Source organism: Eucalyptus grandis, chromosome 2 (genome assembly GCF_016545825.1).
Source record: "Eucalyptus grandis isolate ANBG69807.140 chromosome 2, ASM1654582v1, whole genome shotgun sequence".
NCBI lineage: Eukaryota > Viridiplantae > Streptophyta > Magnoliopsida > Myrtales > Myrtaceae > Eucalyptus > Eucalyptus grandis.
Window position 1 is genome coordinate 57,295,204 of NC_052613.1, and position 20,239 is coordinate 57,315,442.

Consider the following 20,239-nt stretch of genomic DNA (forward strand, 5'->3'; position numbering starts at 1 on the left):
CCCATGGTGGGTTCTCCTCATCGCCTTTCAGCCACGGCAAGCCATCTAGTCCCGCACAGTTCACCTTCTAGCCTTCATCGAGCTGTCGGAGGCTTGTCGACCATTGTAGGAGAAGAAGCCAAGAGGAAGAAGAGGAAAAAAAGAAAAAGAGGGAAATAAGGGGAAGAAAACTAAGAAAAAATTTGAAATAATAATAAAAAAATTATTTAAAAATTATCACGTCAGCGTTCATTGGCAGGCCGGTGTTCACATCAGTATTGGCAGGCCAAATTGATCGGATGATTGAATTGGCATCAATATGAAAACGTTTAGAATTAAATTTGTCTAATTAAAATTTACAACTCAATTGGTGATAATATTATAGATTTATGATTTTTTTAGTACTTTTTTCATTTGTCTCATGTGGCAAAGTACCCCCACTTGATTTGACAATTTGCTCAGTTTGCTTTCCAACCGCTTCTTTTCTATTTAGTAGCTATTGTTGATATTTGATCTTGCGACTCACGAACTGGCCTCTTAAGCTGGTCTTCATCTTTACGATCCCTAAGGACACGACGTACCCTCGGGGCAGAAGATACTTCCTCACACCATCAATGAAGTCCTCCTTACTCGAAAAGCTGACCCTGCGTTGCGAACCTCCATAGACCATACAAGCATTAAATACAGGAGCAAATTAAAACTTCCATACAATTGAAAATAAACGTATTCATTTCAACCCCAAGAGGCCCATTTTTTTTTCCTCTTTGGGCATCTTTCCAAATTAGAGCTTGAATTTTGCTTCATTCAAAGAGAAGTTCGTCGATCCCAAGGTAACGTGATCCTCGTGGAGTTCAATCTTATTGCTTAGAGATCGCTAAAAATATAGCTTTTGCTTGAAAATTAACAATCATGACTATTCTATTCTAAAACTAACCACCAAAGATTTCATACCACCTCAAAATTTATCTCCACGGTGTGAACTCAGCTGACTCCATGATAGGGCAGAGTTCGACATCATATAAAGTAAAGCAGACGAAAGAAAGATGGTTTGATTGGTGTTCAAGGGTTAATTTAACTCGGCAGCACTTTAACTTCTTGCTTCTCCGAAAGATAATTTCACTTAAAAAAATGTAGCTTTAAAGTAGGGTCTACGAGTATACTTACCTGAAATTAAGACGGTTACTTTTGTCTTTGGGGAATATTGAAGAAACAGCCTGCGTGATCATGACAGAAATTAAGTTGTTATGACCGCTCAATGGACTACTCAAAGAATAAGGATTCTATTATTAGGACTTTCATATATTTGTAATCCAATTTAGGTAATTAGTTGTTTCCATCCAAACATGAAACTTCTAGTATTGCCATTTCTAGGATGAAGTGTTGAACTTCCTTTTGCTGCTTCTTGAATAATTTAATTTCAAAATGATACAGTTGATTTAACGTGTTCAAACTCCTATTTTTTTTTTTTTTTTTCCCCAGATGAATTCATTTGAGAGAAGATAAAACAGTCTTTCTTTGTATAACCAAATGTGTACATTTGCTTTTCATCTTTTTTGTTGAGTACAAATCGGGATGGCCGCACAAGTTGATCGCCGCCTCCCCCAATCCTTGGTGAGAGAGGAATCGTGATGATAGCTTCAATCTGATCATGTGATGCAACGCATAAGAGGAAAAGGATGTTCTCCAATAACTATGGATAAGATGGCAAGCCAATGGCTTTTCCTGGAAGCGCTGCTTTTGCGACATCTCCGATTATTCCTCAAAAAATGATTGGAGGTGTCCTTGACTAACTCCAGAAAGTGTCGAAGCCTCTCTCATTGTCGGGAATCCATATGCTCTCATCGACACCGCGATTGGGGAAGAGCCGGATTTTTATTAGATGCTGTTTCATGCGGTCTTTGCTAGTGCCATAGTGTGAAACCACGAATATTAATTTGTATAGATGTACTTAGAGTGATTAATTTAGCAGAACTAATTATATCAGTCCTAAATAGTCCAGTTTTGTCAATGTGATTCCTAGATCTTTGTACAAAATTAAATGTAATTATTTTGGTTAATTTTGACTTGAAAATGTTGATGTGGATGTCCAGTTCTTGCCGGCCGTCTTACATGATATGACCAATATATGATGTGTACATATTTATACAAAATAATGTATTTACTTTTCTTTATGTACTGCTCATCTTCCTCTTCCTTCATTTCCTATATTGGTCATCTCCAGGCCACCATCTTGATATCAATCTAGACCTCAGAGCCACTTACCAGTGAACATCTTGGTCATGACAACGTAGAACTTGGAGCCTCCACAACTTTGAAATCAACGGAAATTTCTCTTTGAATGTTGTGACTGACTTGTATGTGAGCAATGGGGAGGGGGGGATTAGAGTTTGAGAATGTGAAGAATAGGGAGGAAGAGGATGGGGATCTCGAAGGGTCCCAAGGCGACGGTGTGGGCGTCCTTTCTAAAATTCAGAGCTCCGTTGTTGAGGCATGACCGGGAGGTTGACTCAAACGAATTCGAAAAGCCTGAACTTGAAGCCTTGGATGCCAACTCTTTTAAGTAGGCAATGACGGGTTGCATGTGGGGCTTAATGATTGCACATGAACATGAACTCGAGATTGGGCGTGAAAAGTGTAAAATATATCTCAAATTTGAGCTTGAAAAAGAAACTTTCTTAATTTAAATAAGTTTCATAGTTGGAGTTTGTTTCTAACCTAAGTGGTTACCTAGTTGAATAGGTTTCCTATTGTGGATCAAAATCTCTTCTATATATAAGAAGTGTGACTTCTTGTGAAGAGTATTCAAGAGGAACTTGTACTTGTGAATTACATTCCAAGTGTTTTAAGTCATGAAAATTTTGCGTTAAGATTTTGTTTAATTCATTCGTGAGATTGAGAGCTTATTTTGTGAGTAATTGTGGAACTAATCATTGTGTACGTTATTGAATGTAATTGGGGATGGGAAACACTAAAGATGTTTGAATGATTCAAGTGTGGTTGTAATCTCCATTGTATCATATGATCTATAGTGGAATTTTTTAACACTCCCCATGAATGGAGGTTATACTGACTAACCTACGTAAATCCGGTGTCTGATCTATTTTCTTGCTCTTCTATTCTACTATATGAGTGCTTGTTTCCACAAAAATTGGTATCAAAGCAAGGCTTAGCTAAGTTGAAATGAATTGGTGGTAAGAGAAGAAGGAATAGTGAGAATCAACGGATTTGATAGGATAGACTTTAGCTTCTAGAAGATGCATATTTTTTATTACCTGTAATAAAGCAATTTGCACTAACCCCTGTATAGGAAGAAACCAAAGTTGAGGAAGCAAGCTAAATGGGGATTGTTGAATAGACAAGTGCTGGATGTTATTCGGTTGATGTTGGTCTGTAACTTAGTGTTTAACATTGTGAAAGAGAAGACCAATGCAGGTTTGATTAAGGCCCTGTCGAACATATATGAGAAACTCTTTGTGATCAACACTATCTAATGATTTAATGTGATTGTTAATCAATTGAGATTAATTTTCAAGATGGGATACGTGCTTTGATTCTATTATTCTCGTTACCTCATAGTTGTAATGTAAGAATTATTGTGGCCCATATTATGTGATTTATTATATGGTTTAATAAATGATTGAAATGCTATAAATAATATTTGGTTATGACAAGGTACGACTCTAATAAAACGAAAGGGTATATTGTTTTGATGGAAGGCACCTTTTCAATGAACATATAAATAGAGTCCGGTCCTCTCTCCACCCACATACGAACAACAAAAGAAGAAATCCGATTTCTCTCCCTTAACCCACTAAACCTTAATGTATTCAATTGATGGAGGAGAGAATACGTTCTTTCTGTTTTGTTGTTCGTATGTGGGTATTAGAGTCGTACCTTCTCATAACCAAATATTATTTATAGCATTTCAATCATTTATTAAACCATATAATAAATCACATAATATGGGCCACAATAATTCTTACATGTAATGCTACTATCATTGTTGTTAATAATTTATTTAGGTCAACAAGCTAGATGTTTGATGATGTTCAAGATTTGATTATAAGTGAGGACATTTGTAGAAGAAAATTTGGTAAAACCATGCTGGTTGCTTCAATAGGTGAAAGTAAAGGAGGAGCGCATACTCATGTTACCAAGAGTATTATAAACTTGATTAGACAAAATCAGTTCTCGTCATGTATTTGAGTGAATAATCTTATGCAATGTTATGATTGGTTTCCATCGGCATCTAAAGATAAGAACAATAGTGCATTTACTCTACACTCATCTTGCATGGTTATTTTGTATTGCTTCACATTATTTGTTGGTACTGGGTTAAGTGGTAAGTTGATATTCTACCTTAGACTTAGAGTTTTTATTTATTGGGTTTTGACTCACTCCTTATTTTTCAGACATGTGGGATAAATCTCCCACCACTACCACTTTTTGGAGCTCTCATGCACTTTGATTGTGAATGTCAAAATGTGTTTATTACTGAATAGGCCAGTTTATACTAAATATAGTTCCATCATATCAGTCAATATGGGGCTTCAAAAGTGGATTCTCCATTGTTTTATTGCTTAGTAATAGAATATCGATGATAAGTTGGTTGGACCATCGAGGGGGTTAGATGATGACGGCAATACTTCGATGGGCAAGGTTGTCAATCCATAGCGTATGACTTGACTTTTGTACAGGCAAGATTGGGGAGTAGGAGTGGTGTGTTGATAATTGGCGACCTTGATCCTTCCCAGAACTTTAGTTTTAGTGTTTTGTTTGATTGTTGTATAGGTAGTAATATTGATGTTTTCATAAAGATGAATAAATTGTATAGGCAAGATTTGGGGAGTAGGAGTGGTGTGTTGATAATAGGTGACCCCGACCCTTCCTAAAACTTTAGTTTTAGTGTTTTGTTTGATCGTTGTATAGGTAGTAATATTGATTTTTGTATAAAGATGAAGACTTGTATATTATTAAACTCATATGATGTCTTGTATGGGATATTGTGAATGCTCTATTGTGCTTCGGCATACTCAAAATAATTATATGTAATAATTGTAAAAGACATGTCATGCATGATGTTTTGGGGCGTCACACATAAAATACTATCTAACATTAGTATGATGAGTTGCCTAGTGAATAGATCTTCATCGATTGTGATTAGACGTCGGACTCTAAAAAAAGTGTGGTTGGCTAAAGCTGCTGATTATTCATTTTTTTATAATATTTAGTTGCCCATGTTATGTTCAAGTGAGTGATAGTAAGCTCGATGAGAGGGTAAGAAAGTACATATTCCTATATTATGCACGAGACGATTAGGGCTATTGGTTTTGGTGCCCAAAATTAAATTCATTCATTATCAATGAAGTTACGTTTGACGAGTCTCTAGTAATACTAGCTAAGAGTTATCTAAATGGTGTCTAGCTCAAGGTGGAGTTGTAATAAAAGACTTTTGAGGCAAAGGATTTTAACAAAGTAATTGATACAGATGGTGCTTATAGCGAGGTGAAACCCGTAGAGCTAACAATTGATATTATTGCTAAGTTAGACAAAGTGCATATTCAATCTTTCGACAAATAGGGATGCAATGATGGTTTTGCTTTGTCTGTAATTACGAAGATTGTGTTAGAAAATCTTTATGGAGCAGTTAAAGGTGTAGGTCGAGTTAGTGTTCTGATGATATCTATGGTAATAACAAAATTCAAACGTGACTTGGACTTGGAAGATATTTGTGATAGTTGAGCCAATACAGGGCTATGGGAGATTAGTAGCGAAGCTCATATTCCAGCTCAATGACTGTGCCTTGGCTTAAACATCAAGTTAAGGTTGAGATTATGGAAAATGTCTCAAGTTTGAGCTCAAAAGAAAAACTTCCCTGATTTGAATAAGTTTCCTAGTTGGAGGTTGTTTTCTATTTAAGTGGTTACCTAGTTGAATTGATTTCCTATTTTGGATCCAAATCTCTTTTATATATAAGAAGTGTGATTTCTTGTGAAGAGTATCCAAGATGAGCTAGTACTTGTGAATGACATCTCGAGTTCTTATAGACATGAAAATATTGTGTTAAGATATTTTATAAGTCCTTTGTAAGATTGAAAGATTATGTCATGAGAAATTATTGGGCTAAACACTATGTGAGTTATTAAATGTAACTAGGACTAGAAAACACTGAAAGTATTTAAGTAACTTGAGTGTGATTTTAACCTTTATTGTATTACTTGATCTACAGTTGGAGTAGGTCATACTGATCAAACCATATAATTCTAGGTCCAATCTATTTTCTTACTCTATCCATTTTATTGTTTGATTCTTTATTTCCACAACGAAAAGGAATAAGTACCTAAGGTTGTGAGTTGAAATAGTAGGAGGATGTTGTAGTAGAGTAAAAGGGAAGAAAAGGAAAAAAATCTAGAAAGTTCAAAAAATAAAAATAAAAACGATACAATTTTGCTAGAATTGTACACGTCAAATCTCGGTTGTTTCATGTAAGACAACAAGCGATAACTGACGTCACATTTGTATTTTTAGGCTAAAATCGACTATAATGACTTCATCAGATAATTATTAAAAAGTTTAGCACTACATTGGACAAACTAAGAAGTTGAAGACTGAGCTTAGTAGATGTATTATAGGTTCAAGATTGATTTGAGTAATTTATGAAGAGGAGTCAAAATGAAATTGGACGAATAGTTAGGCTAATAATTGCAGATCATTACTTTAGGATGAATTTCATCTCTCCAAAATAGGTTGTATAAAATGAAAATTCTTACAAGCAAAGTCTGTATAGACGCATCATCATTAGAATTCCAGTGGCCACGTCACCTCAAAGACCGAGATGATTATATATGGAATCGCTGGTACAAGTATTGATTGCACCCATCTGTTTCAAGATTTTTGGGTAGGAACTTAGCTATCAATCGTTGTGAGGCAATAAGAAGCGCTAATTCTTGATGGAACGTGCACAACAAAAAGTTGAAGATTCTGAGTCAAGACCTATGTGCGGGCATTTGCCATTCCCGTCTCGACACATAGGGGCCTAGGCTCTCGGGCATATTCATCTGTAGCAGAAAAGGAGCACAATTATCATCAATATGCGGTAGGACCAGTGACCTGTAAACTGTGAGGACACCACGAACGATTCAAGTTCACGATAGATTCATAAGAATATGCGTAAGGAGAAGAGAAGACGGGTCAAGGAAATGATACGAGCAAGATATCCGACAATTATGACCAGAATACCTCCCCCCGATGAGATAAATTTCAGGCATTCGATGCCCGGTCATATCTCAGAACTACTTGCACTAATAAGAGAGGATTCTGCTGTCAACTTCACTCTCAACAGAGGCTGTACAACTCTAATTCCTAGGTGAAACCTTATCGCTCTTCTTTTCTTTAGCTGCTCCTCCATTATTGGTGATGGATGCTGCATCCCTTTTTAACCCTCCCTTCATCACCTCCATTTCTGATGACGTTCTCGATGCAAAAGCACATCCAGAAAATGTAAACTATGCTAAGGGAAAACAAAACTATACTCTTCGGACCCAGAGAGTCCATATTCCCATTGTAAAACCCCTCAAATAATCTAATCTAAGCATTTTCGTCATTCTGGGAATGTCATACCCCTTCATAGAATATCCAACTTGTATAGCTAGCATCACTTACCGCCATAAAAGCCATGGTGCAATCAACAATGTCCTTTCAAATATTCTAAATCAAGTTCAAATCAAATTCATACGATACCAACCCACCACACTTCGATTGTAGTGTTTTCCAATGCAAAATTTATCACATCATCGCATCGTTTACTTGCATTGGTAGCTATTTCTCTATCATAGCCCTAGATCTATCTGATCAATGGCCTATTGATAACCGTCTCGTATCGTGCTTATTTCAACCATCATTTAAAGATCCTGTAATATCCTTCTCCTTTCCCTCCCTCTCTAGCCATCTATAATGAGGTAATCTTGGTTACAATAATATTGCATTAATTACTAGTTTATAGGATTAGATCATTCACTTTCTGCTATGAATATAAAAAATATTATAGAGTTAATTATTTATTGTCTTAATGGATTGTTTTGTTCTTTGGCACAGGCTGAGATCAGCGACTTCTCTAGGTGAATGAATTTACAGAGAAAGAGGGGGGGATGTAATTAGGAAAGTCACGAAAATGTGATGACTGCTCGGAGAATAATTAAGAAAACGATATGTTCGCACGGAGGAGTCACTTATTGAGGACCGTGAATTGCTACCGCTATTGCTGTTTCCACGAGAGCAATAATGCGAGGTGAAGAGGCTCGTCTTGCCGACTGAAAAGAGATCATTAAGTCATGATGATAGCATACACGATCCGGATTCTAGAAAGTTGAACCCACGAGTGATATGCTGGTGTAATGAAGGGCAAAGATTTGACTTTTATGCCAGTTTGACTCCCGGACCCATTCCAGAGATTTGATGAAATCCGCTCGTGGAAAACTAGCAGGAAGAACGAGGTGAAAAAAGAAGGCAGAAGAAGCTAAAATCATTGTGGGAATCTGTCTATTTTCTACGAGTATGGGAAGGCTTACGTGTGTCGGTTAAAACGTATATTAGAAGAAAGAAAAGAAAAAGGAAAAGGTGCGAGTTGAAGGCAGCTCGTGCAGAAATGGGTTTGGATGTCATACATGGGGGCATGACTTTCTGCTCATGTCGGGGATGAAACGATCGTGGAATCAAGAAGATAACAGTGTTGTTGATACGAAGATAGTCAAATGTTGGTGTGTATCTTGATGGATGTGATCCACCACCCACCCCACCATCCATCTCATCGGGTTGGTGGTGCAACTTGGCCATGTCTCAACGCTCTCCAGATGACATCTATAGCAGCTTCTCATTATACACCCTAATACAATCACAACGCGTACAAACTATACGACACGGTGGTTGACTTTCCTTTTGTTTTCGTTGGATAAGCGATGCCGACAGGGGGAAAACCCCAGAAGGTCGAGGTCATATAGAGCCCAATACGACTTTTGACAAGAAGTATTGAGTGAGTCGAGAGGGATGGACAAGCATCTCGATTTAGAAGCTTCTTTTTGCAAGGTAATGTTCTCCCGGTTGAGTTCTGACGTTCTGAGTATCGAATTTAGAATTTCGCTTCAATCCCCTCAATGTTTTACGTGCCTTGTGTACCTAACATCCATAAGGATCTTTCTCTGATTAGTTTCTAAATCACAAGAACCACGTATAATGAAAAAGAAAATATTAGAAAACAAAACATCCTCATAGACGAGAAGTATTATCATGGTTTGAACTTCTGCAGGGAGTTCAGGATATTGTAACAATAAGAATCGTGAGGACCACTCTATTGTTCTCTTAGAAAATTGACATTTTTTCCGTACAGTTAGAGTTTTGGAAAAAAATTGGTAAGTATCGAAAGCTGTTGAAAGAAAAGTTACAGGTCACCAAATTTCCCTATAAACTAATAACATTTTTACGAAGTTACCAATTTGTTTTGACAGTTTACAATTTATCGACTTTTCTTATATTTTTTAACCAACACGTTAATGTTGAAACTCCTACGTGAGTCTACCGATATCTATTTGAGTGACTACTAACTTCGTTTCAATTATAAACCAACTAGTTTTTGATTACGAACTCTCATTCAAATTTTTTTTTAATTTATCAACTTTCATTATCATATACCAACATGTATTTGTCTCTCTTACGAACTCCTCAAATTTAGAAATTCTTATAATTTTAGTTGTGGGATTTACCACTTTGTCTCTTATTCGGTTACAACCAGTTTCAGTTTACCAAATATAATTTGAGGTACTTACCAATGGTTATTTGGATTTTTAAAATTTACCAAAATTTTTATTTACCAACCTTTGTTCTGTCTTGCTTACCAACCCAATTAATTTACCACCCTTTTATATATTACCAACCTTAATTAGTGTGATCACCAAATTTAATGCTATTAAGTTACCAACAAATTTTGCATGACCAACTCTTAGTTGAGTTGATCATAGATATTTATCAATTTTCATACATAATTAGAAATAAACAAAATCACAATATATGGTAAAGAAGTAGGTAATCAATCAATGTCTCACCCTCTAATGCACGGGATGAATTTTCACATTTGCGAAAATGGAATATGTATTTCGGTTAAACTATTTGGTAGAATATTATCTTATTTTTCATATGAGTCTTCTTCTATCAAACGAATTTAAGGCGGAATTTTGAGTTCAAATTATATATCCATGTAATATTTAGGGATTTGATATGTAACAGTTATAGATTTCCTAATTGTGTTGTTATATAGCGTATAAATACTTTATACGTAATTAACTAAATTATTGTAATATTGAGAGAAGATATTTAACAATTTCCTTCAAGGAAATACTTAATGGAAGAGTTTAAAAAAAGTTAGAATTTTAAAATAATTATCTATTTGCAACAATAAAACTATTTTAATGAATCGTTTCTTTTGTTAGACAACAACCAAAGTATTGAATGACGTGAGTATAACTCACCAGTTTCGAAATAAAATTAGTCTAGAGTGCGAGAAAAGTACTCATTGCAAGGAGAATGATCAATCCCTTGCAATTTAGAAGCCTTTATATCGTTCTTAGAAGCAATCGTTTAGGAAGAGCCGGCGATTGTATGCTTATACAAATGGCTGGACTTGTCATTGAGTTCCGCGAAATTCATACTATGCATCGCCGAAGGCTGATAAGGAAGCAGATCCCTCCAACTCATTCACTTAAATAAACGCGAACCAGCAGAAGCCAGCTAATCTCATGCTCGTATAAATCGACGAAATAAGCTGCTGAGCTGTAGGACATTGGAGTTCGACCAGTCTCCATTTGATTCCGTGCTTGCAAGACGAGGACTGCCGGATTAAAAAAGCCGCCAGACTCAACCAATCAACCAAGAGTTTCGCTCGAAATTGTGTTTTCTTTCTTGGGTACTCGATGCTACTTTCTCAGGCAGGCCGGTTACACATGTTGTCAAATCAGGTTGATGTCTAACACGCATTTCGTACATCCATGAGTACATCCACACGACAAAATGCCGAAGTACCTTTGCAGAAAAGTTAGAAGATAAGATCTCCTAATTACCTAAAGGACACGATTCTACTCAACTACTTAAATTCTTAGTCGATTAGCTCTTCTGCAAAATTTGATTGCTCGGAGGGGATGCATTTGTTACATAAAGATACTCCATAGAGAAAATATCACAAACAAACTTCCAAATATATCATCAACCATCATGAGTCTTAGTATATCCGATAGAATCTAGTGTCCTCGCTTGAATAGCAGCTAATGTCAATCACCAATAGCAATGACACCAACTCTCAATAAGATTATCATTTCCATGATAATCTATAGGTTTTGATTCCACCGCCTAGCTTGGCTTGCCCATGCCCACACAACCGTCTCAATTCTAGCGTTAGCTATTTTGTTAACATTCAATTAAGTCAACTAACCAATAGTGCTAAGTAGAGTCGAAGTTCACATTAGTTATTCGCTATAAAATCAATAGTTATTTTAAATTTAGAATCAATCAAAACCCCATATGATGGAAATGCTTAAGCAATTAAATTTACTCTTGTAATACAACTAATATTTTGTTTGTTTCTTGGAAAATGAATGATTTGGAAGATTTTTTATTTTTAAACGATTAGAACCATTTACTCTTGCAACAGAACTAAGGCTTCGTTTGTCTCATGAGAAATAAATTATTTGAAAAACATTTTCCTAAAAATGATCATTTACAAAAATGAGTTAACCAAAAAAAAAAAAAAATTCATTGTCCACAGAGATATATAGACATAAATTATCACTAATGAAAACATTTTTTATTGACTAAATATTTTAAGAGATACAAGTGATCATTTTTAAGAAAATATTTTCCAAATCATTAACTTTTCGCGAAACAAACAAAACCAAAGACTAATGTCCAAATATTTGATCCTTTATAATTTGCCATTATTTTTTGGACTTATTTTTCCAACTAAATAACAATTATAGTGAAAGCCGTAAGTAACATTTCAAATACAAATCTAATAGGAATGATCGATGGGTGGGAATGAGCTACGTGCCCATATTGAAAATCCTTGCCTAGGCACGCCAATGATTTTAGAAAATAGCACTTTATTAAAAAGTGATCTTGGGGTACTCGTTACACAACCAAATGAGGGAGTATTGCAATTTTCAATGTGATTATGTCCATGACATATATAATAAATGCTTTCAAAACTGTACATTTCCTCATTTAAGCAAATATCTAAGAAATACTTGTTAACAAGACCCTATAAAAGAAAATATCTAATGCATTTATTAGGCAAACAACTAAACGGTGGTGTAGTTCTTAATGTATGGACTAATTTTAGCTAGTTATAAATAGTTTATGTCTTGGAAGGTGAATGATATGCTTAACAAGGTTCACGAAGAACTTTCCAACGCAATAAAAATGGATAAGTGTATTGAAAGTCTTATTACTTGTCGTGAAAATACAATTGAATCCTAAAATTTTTAAAAAGTACAATTAAGTCATAAATTTTTCAAAAAGTACAATCTAGCTTCAAAACTTATCAAATTGGCCAAATATGTTCTTCTTTTGATCGTGCTTTGAGGATAGAACTTCATTGCACTTTCGATTGCACTCACAAAAAGTTTTATAACTTCATTACACTTTTTTAAAGTTTTATGACTTAATTACATTTTTCACGACAAGTTTTATGGCTTTAAGTGTACTAATCTTTGATAAGAAAAAGGCCTAATACCCTAAATTACCTCCAACTTTAGGTCTTATCCCAATTCTACCACAAATTTTTTTTTGTCCTATTAAAAACTCTTAACTTTAGGTCCAAGTACCAATTCTATTCCAAACTTTTTTTTTGTCTCATAAAACAATCTCAATTTTAGATCCAGTTTCAATTTCACTCTAATTTTTTTTTTTGTCTTATAAAAGATCACCAACTTCTACTTGAGTATTATATTTGCTTTCCATTAACCCTCCCTCAAAATCGCCCTTAGTGATTTTGCACTCGTTGATCTTGTGCTAGAGAATGTTTCGTCTCTCATTGTCGAGAGCTTGCACTTGGGACACTCAAATAGCTTGTGCTTGAGAGTTTTCCATGTCTCAATTGTCAATGAGAAATTTTGGACGAAGAGTTAGTGGGGCAGATTTGTGACTCAAGTAAAAGTTTGTAATTTCTTATGAGACTAAAAAATTTAGAGTGAAATTGAGATAAAACCTAAAGTTGAGGGTTTTTCATAGGACAAAAAAATATTTAGGGTAGAATTGGGAAATTTGACCTAAAGTTGATGGTTTTTTATGAGGAAAAAAAGGTTTATGATAAAATTAGAACTTCACCAAAAGTTCAAGAGTTTTTGTGAGATAAAAAGTAAAGTTAAGATAAATGTTAAAATGAGAGGTTTTCTAGGTATTAGGCCATAAGAAAATGGGAGAAACTTCAGGAAGGGCCGTGTGATCTTCGACCGCCTCTTAAATTTGGGTATCTGGTTTCTATTTTTACTTGTAAAGGCAATGTTAGGAATACAAAAACTGACTTGACATGAATAAGATGGGAATTTATTGTGCCATTGTGTAAATCAAGCATCGTTGAAAGAGAAGAACTATGTCAACTATTGTGATCATGTAAGTCCATATGACCATTACTAATACTAGATGCGCCTAGAAATTTAGTATCCACTCAAAAAAAGTGTTTGTTAGTAAGGGCTCACTCAAATTAAGGAAAAATGATATTAGAAGTGCCAAAAGTTATGTACGACGTTTATTTTAGTGCCAAAAGTTTTCGTCAGGGGTCGAGACGGAGCTTGGGGCGATCTCACCGGGCCTCGTCTAGCTGATCATCGGCCATTGTCGAGACTAGCGATTGGTTAGGGGAAGAAGAGGAGGAAGAGAAAAAAAAAAGAAAAAAAGAAAAAGAGAGGAGACTTGTTTCTTGAAAACTTCCCTAGTATTTTTTTTTTTTTATTTCTCATTTCTGTTCTAAATCTATTTCATGTTACCAAATGCATTGTACATAAGAGTGAGCGTTGTACATAATTTTTGGCATTTTTAATATCCTTCTGCCCTGGATTAATAAAACTTGTTATTCCCGATGCATTCATTCGCCTTGTGTTACGTGCAATTTTATGCATTGCAAATCAAAACCTCTCTCTATATATAATATAGAATACTAAAAAAAGAAAAAGAAAAAAAAAAGACCCTTGAAAGAAACAACGGTGACAGAATTTAAGAGTTTATGTCACGGAAGACTATAAGGGGGCATGTGGTGCGAGACTAAAGTTCGTGAATCAGATAGATAACAATTCCTGTAAATATATATATATCGTAGTTTTTGAATCAGATTTTTAGAGTCCATCCTCAAATTCCATCCACGGCGTTAAGAAGGAGAGGGAGAAGAGGACGGGGGAATACCGGAGAAGTATCTGGAGAGAGGAGGGGAGGAGCGTAGTCGTAGTCGGCAGCGTGCAGCGTAATCCAGGGAAGAAATAATAAATAAAAGAGAGTGAAAACCGTCCGTCCACTAAAACTCTCAAATTTTGTTTTTTAAAATTGTATTACAAGTTTCAAAATAATTATGTCCCTTCCCCTCCCACTATAAATTCACTCGTACCCTCCTCCTTCCTTCTTCACCCACCCACTATCACGCCTGTACAGTCGCTTTCTCTTCCTCTTCCGTGTTGTGGCAGTGCCGGAGAATCGGTGAAGCTCAGGAGGGATAGCGCCGTTTCAAACCTTTCTTTTTTTTGGAGGTGGCGCTATCCATCCTGAGTTTCATGGCTTCTTCGTACTTTATGATATGTGTGTCCTCTCGATTTGCCCCCTTGTCGTCGGTCGGCATCGCTCAACAAGCCGCATCTTCTGTGTAATTTGACTGTGCGGCTTCCCCTTTTTCTCTCGTGATTTTATGATCCCAGCAGTTGATGTATAGATACCTCATGTGTGCTCTTCCTCTCTTATCAGGGGTTAGGGTTCAGGGCAACTGATTTGCTTCTTCGTTTCTATTTTTCTATCTTTTTGGTACTGAGTCTTCAGTCTTCTTGGAGGCTGCGAAGCGATCGGCTTCACTTGAGAGAAGATCGAGAGGCCAGGTTGACTTGGGAGTACAGGAAGTTGCCATCATGCTAATCATTTCGTAAATGGTGAATCTGTGTTCATTTGTGTTCTTAACTCTCTCTCTCTCTCTCTCTCTCTCTCCCTCTCTCATTCTTATGACTCTTGCCAGCTTCATGTCTTAGCTTGTTTTACATGCATCTTCTCTAGTCATACGGATGGCGTTAATCAATTTGGACCCATTTCAAGGGCTTAGCGATATGCCCTCCCAGATGGATGAGTAAGTTTTACTCCTTCCTTCGTACCCAGGGATCTCTCTCGAAAAGAAGAAACCTTCACAGTGCTAGTGCTTTACTTTTCTGTGGGTGTATCTTATCCCAATAACCTCCTCGCTACTTTGTTTTTAGTTACTGCTCAAAGAACGTCTGAATTGGTTCCGAAACTATGGATTACTACTCCATCTCAAGCTAAATCTTTACTTCATAATCTATGCATGTTCCATATCTATTGTTTTCGAGCCAGATGCACCTACTATTCTTTTTGTTCTCTAACAAGGTTAGCTTTTGAGATGATCGGCCTCTTTCTGTTCCCCCAGCTTCTTTTTCAAGCGAGGACATTATATGTCGACATAAGATCCTTTACAATCAGTGAGTTCAGTTTGGGCAAGTGTTTGGATCTCTTCTCAGGTTATTTCCTTTCTATGATCGAGTGTCTTGCTTTTCTATATATCCGTGAATTAAAGGTCCTATATAACTTTATTTAATCCTTCTTGTCAAGGCATATGCATGCTCGCAAATCTGATTTTAAAGTTGGTCATCTGGTTTTGACACATAAGTATTGGGCTGGAAGCATAGCGATTGCCGCAGAAAAAAGAAAACAGAATCGCTTTGTTTCTCAACTAGGTCTTCATTGTTCAGAGTTCCCAATCTAATTGTTGGAGTTATAATGAGGCCGTCGTATTTCTATTTCTAGGGTTTTGTTCAGCTTTCCGACTCATATGTCTTTATCTTAGGAAGAGCATGTTTGGCTGTTAGATTTTGTCTGCATGGATTTACCATCTTATTAAATTCTCTACAGGCTGAGCTGGTTGGGCTGCTGGTATGACTAGACCTCGAAACCCTAGCCTTCAGCTGAAGAAGCTGAATTGGAAGTTGCAGGGTTAGGGTTTCAACTGTGCTTGAGTTAATACTGTTGCAGGCGTTTTCAATGAAAGATACTAATTGCGGATGTTGACTCGTTCCGACTACGTTCAAGTCATCCACTGTAAAAGCTATATTTTTTTTTTTTTTAAATGTGTTGATCCGTGTACACACCTATCATGATGACGACCATCATGGCCGCATTGAAAGCCAAATCTTTGTAAATTCATACCGTTCCATCACGTATATAGAGACTGTAAGACTAAAGTAGATGAAGAGCTCCTTGATTTGTTTATACCGGGTCCTTCATGCAGCGGGTTAAAAATGGCAAGGAACCTCCTTTGGACAAACTGATAATGATGTTGAGGTTGACCCTCTTAACTGGAAGATAACTTCTGGGTGTCGAAGCTAATTATTGACCACTCCTCCATGATTTTTAAGTGCAATAGGAATTATCCGGTTGGCCATTAAGCCAAGTGTATGGTTGGGTTGGACGGTATTATATTCGAATCGAAAGTTCTGGGGTAATAACTTTAGGGTGCAAGTCGTGTCCTAAATTTTGGAGACAAAGGAACACATTAATCTGTAGCGCACATCCCCATTACAGGCAAATAGTCTATCCCATCACCTCTCTCCATCTCTCTCTCTCTCTCTCTCTGTCACACACACAACAGCGTTTCACATTTTAAGAATTCCATCTTCACAAGATAGTGGTAGCTTTTATGTGCTCCAACAGAAACCACCACCACCATCAACGCCTCCACGTCCTCTTCCTCTTTCGGTAATTCAGTTCGCTTCGTCGACACAATAACGCTTCCTGCCCTTCTCTGCCTCATCAATCCATCTCCTGCTTCTGTCAGTAAATGCATTGAATCGTATTTGTCATTGCACCGACGCCAATGCTCCCCCCTCTTTCTCTCTCTCCTCTTTTCTTGTACATATATGAATGTTTTTATGTGGATTGTCTAGTTATAAACAGAATCCAACAGCAATTATCTGTTTCCTTGATGCGTTTGACGAGGACAATACTAGGAATCACGTACTTCAAATAACAATTTCTTTTTGCGTTACGTACTCAAGTTGCCAACTCTGAATAATAAGGAGTGGTATTTGTGAGTTGTATTTGGCATTCTCCTGTCATAAACCGAATCTGCCTGAATAATTGTAGCTTCATTCGCGCGTTTGACCGACTAATATTTACAATCGTGTTTTCCAAATGAATAAAAAAGAGTTACTGCTAACTAAGTTTATTTTGGCTCGATCGGAGTCTCTTATCAAAACCCGAACCCGACTATAAGCATGCTTATCTCGGGACGGTTTCAGTGATATAATCAGAGAAGCATTCTATACTTTGAATGAGCTCACGATGACAACCAGCCTCTTGGCCGGCGAATTCAAGCATATTGCCAATTGAAAACACGCGACAAATAGCAATAGCACTACAAGAAGCTACCAATAAAAGGAATTTGATTGACAACTTAGTGAATTAGGTTCGTAAAATTGCTATTGAAAGAACCTTTTTGACTGTCCAGTTGGGACACTTTTCAGATATATATATATATATATATATATATATATATATATATATATATATATATATATCTTTAGGATAGAAAAGCTGGTGGATCCCTTTTCGGAGTGTAAGCCTCAGGTATGTTAAGAAGAGGATTGAAGGAATGAGGATGTCGTGCTTGAATCTCCACCTCCACCTCCATCAAGGTGGTCCAATTCCATAGCTTATGCAGACTGAGAGGCAACATAAAACCGTGGGCCCATTGGGCCCTTGACTCCATAATGACCACCTTGGTTTATGCCTTCAATTCCCAAAATTCATTTCGTACCCTGCCAATGTGGCGGCGCTTATGTAGCTGCACCCTTCTTCAATGGCTTTCCCCACCCCCCATTTTAATTTTGTCTCCATACTATTTTTTAATCAGTCCTTCAACTTCTACATAATTTCTAATTAAGTCTCTTCAACACCAAATTCGACCATACCCCTCAACCGACGTGATTGCCAGATGACATCAAAGTATGATGTGAACATCCATATGGATCATTGTGATAAAATTCGGGAAGTCATGCCATCTCCACCCTGACTAACTTTTTTACTCAATTCCTTTGGAAAATCAGGAACAGAAAATCTCAGTTGGGATTTGCATAGGTGCAGTTACTTACATATGAAAAGCAAGAAAGCATGACAAAACTAATGTGACAATAATAACTACTAAAATAAATTAAGAAACAACCATGAAAATAGAATCGCCAATAAGAGATTATTAATGTTATTAGAAATATCCATTATTCTTATCAAAATATGAAAAAAAAAAAAAATTAGAAATGTTGTTTTCGAGACTAATGAAAATATTATTGTACTTTTACATGGCACCTCATTCTTCGTGCTCAACTTAAATTGTATTGGAATGGGCTCTTGATTTTGGATTACTGGGAATTGGGTAAAGGAATACTCGCCGTTGTTTTAAATTAACAACCCGCTTTTCACCATTTCTTTTGTGTCATGATTCCTTCTTCACTAAAATATATTTGGTCTCATTGGCATTATCTATTTGTCTTCATCAATCACCATACCCATAATACGAATCCAAGAATTTCATTATATCCTTTCTAAGAACGTTTTCTACTTGGTTTGGTATTTCGCGTGCATCTATCTAAGAAGGAATTGGAAAAAAAGAAAAGAAAAAAGATTGAGTATTATTTCTAAAGATAATATTTTCACGGTGAACGATTAAAATTGATTCCGAATACATCACTTTGTAGCAATCAAAATCAAGAGATTGACCGATGAATCTTTCTTGCTTCAACACAGGACTCACTTTAATGTTCATTTGTAAACCGAATTTTTTCTTTTTATACATTTGTATAATTAACGGAGTTCAAAATCTTAAATTACTCAAATTTTTCGTATACTAGCTGTTATTATTTGATTGAGCAACATCCATCGTGCACTTAAAAGTTGCACTCAAATTACTTTTAAATTATTTTATTGCTCAATTTTTGTCATAATTTATTTGTTTTTTTTAAAAAAAAAAGAAGCTAGAAACAAACAATTTTCGAATGCTCATCACTTTCCATCATAAAAATTCTAGATAACGGCAACCGTTATGCTAGCACCATCGATAAAATTTAGCTAGTGCAAACCATATACAAGTATGATGTAGATAAAATTTAGCTGATATGGATGCTCGTGTAGCATTTAGAATTTGGAAAAATATCATTACCCCTCACACTACAATGTCGTCCAACGACAATGTCAATTAGATTTAGGTAGACTTGATGTTGAAGGGACTTGATTAAAAGATTTGTGAAAGTTCAAGGACTTAATCGGATAAATTATATTCAGAGACTTCATCAGTGTCCGAATCTGTGTCCATTTCTTGATTAACCAACTAAGGAGATGAGAAAATAAAATTGAGAAATGTGAGTTGCCAGTGTTTGTCATATGGACAAACGAGGGATATGATCATAAAACTTCCGTACTCCATGCAAATACTCCACGAGTGAATATGACAATTTGATAAGCTACAGTACGACCTTATTGTTGATTTTTGTTTGGTTTTCACGCGATAAAACAGCACCACGTGACGATGAACACGTGCCGAGTAGTCAACAGCGAAATAGTAGTGAAGGCATTCTCTCTTTCTTCTTCTTTCTATAGCAAAAGGTCTCGACACGAGGCTTCCCGGGCTTAACCGTAGCTCAATCTGAGTTGCCACCTCCACAAGTTAGTTGAGACGGTTATACTGAGGGGATTTTGGTTCTGTGCTTTGACCAGTAGCTCCCCGTCTCGCTTGGCATCGAAATTCAAAAACTTGCTGTAACCAAAAAGGGGAAAGATCGAAACTCGCAAGTAACATGTCCTCCAATTTGGAGCTCCGGTAAAGGAACAGAGCGACGACTCCTACGGCATGGATCTGCAACCCTTGAACAAATTTGGGGCCACGATGACTCTCCGGGTCTCGGATGTTGGGTGCTGGCTCCTCGGCTGATCATCGTCTTTATCATGGTCTCAGGCCAGATAATTAGGCCTC

At 36.4% G+C, this 20,239-nt stretch overlaps 1 long non-coding RNA gene across 3 annotated transcripts; it reads left to right on the forward strand.

The window, feature by feature from the left end:
• Positions 1 to 14,651: 14,651 nt before the first annotated feature.
• LOC104434117 lies at positions 14,652 to 16,488 on the forward strand. 3 transcript variants are annotated; one of them, XR_723603.3, is made up of 3 exons: positions 14,652 to 15,334; positions 15,650 to 15,740; positions 16,132 to 16,488. It is a non-coding gene; the product is annotated as an uncharacterized LOC104434117 (long non-coding RNA). The 3 variants fall into 3 exon arrangements; XR_723604.3 differs by having other exon boundaries at positions 14,652 to 14,877; positions 14,965 to 15,740; XR_723602.3 differs by having other exon boundaries at positions 14,652 to 15,740.
• The last annotated feature ends 3,751 nt before the right edge of the window (positions 16,489 to 20,239 follow it).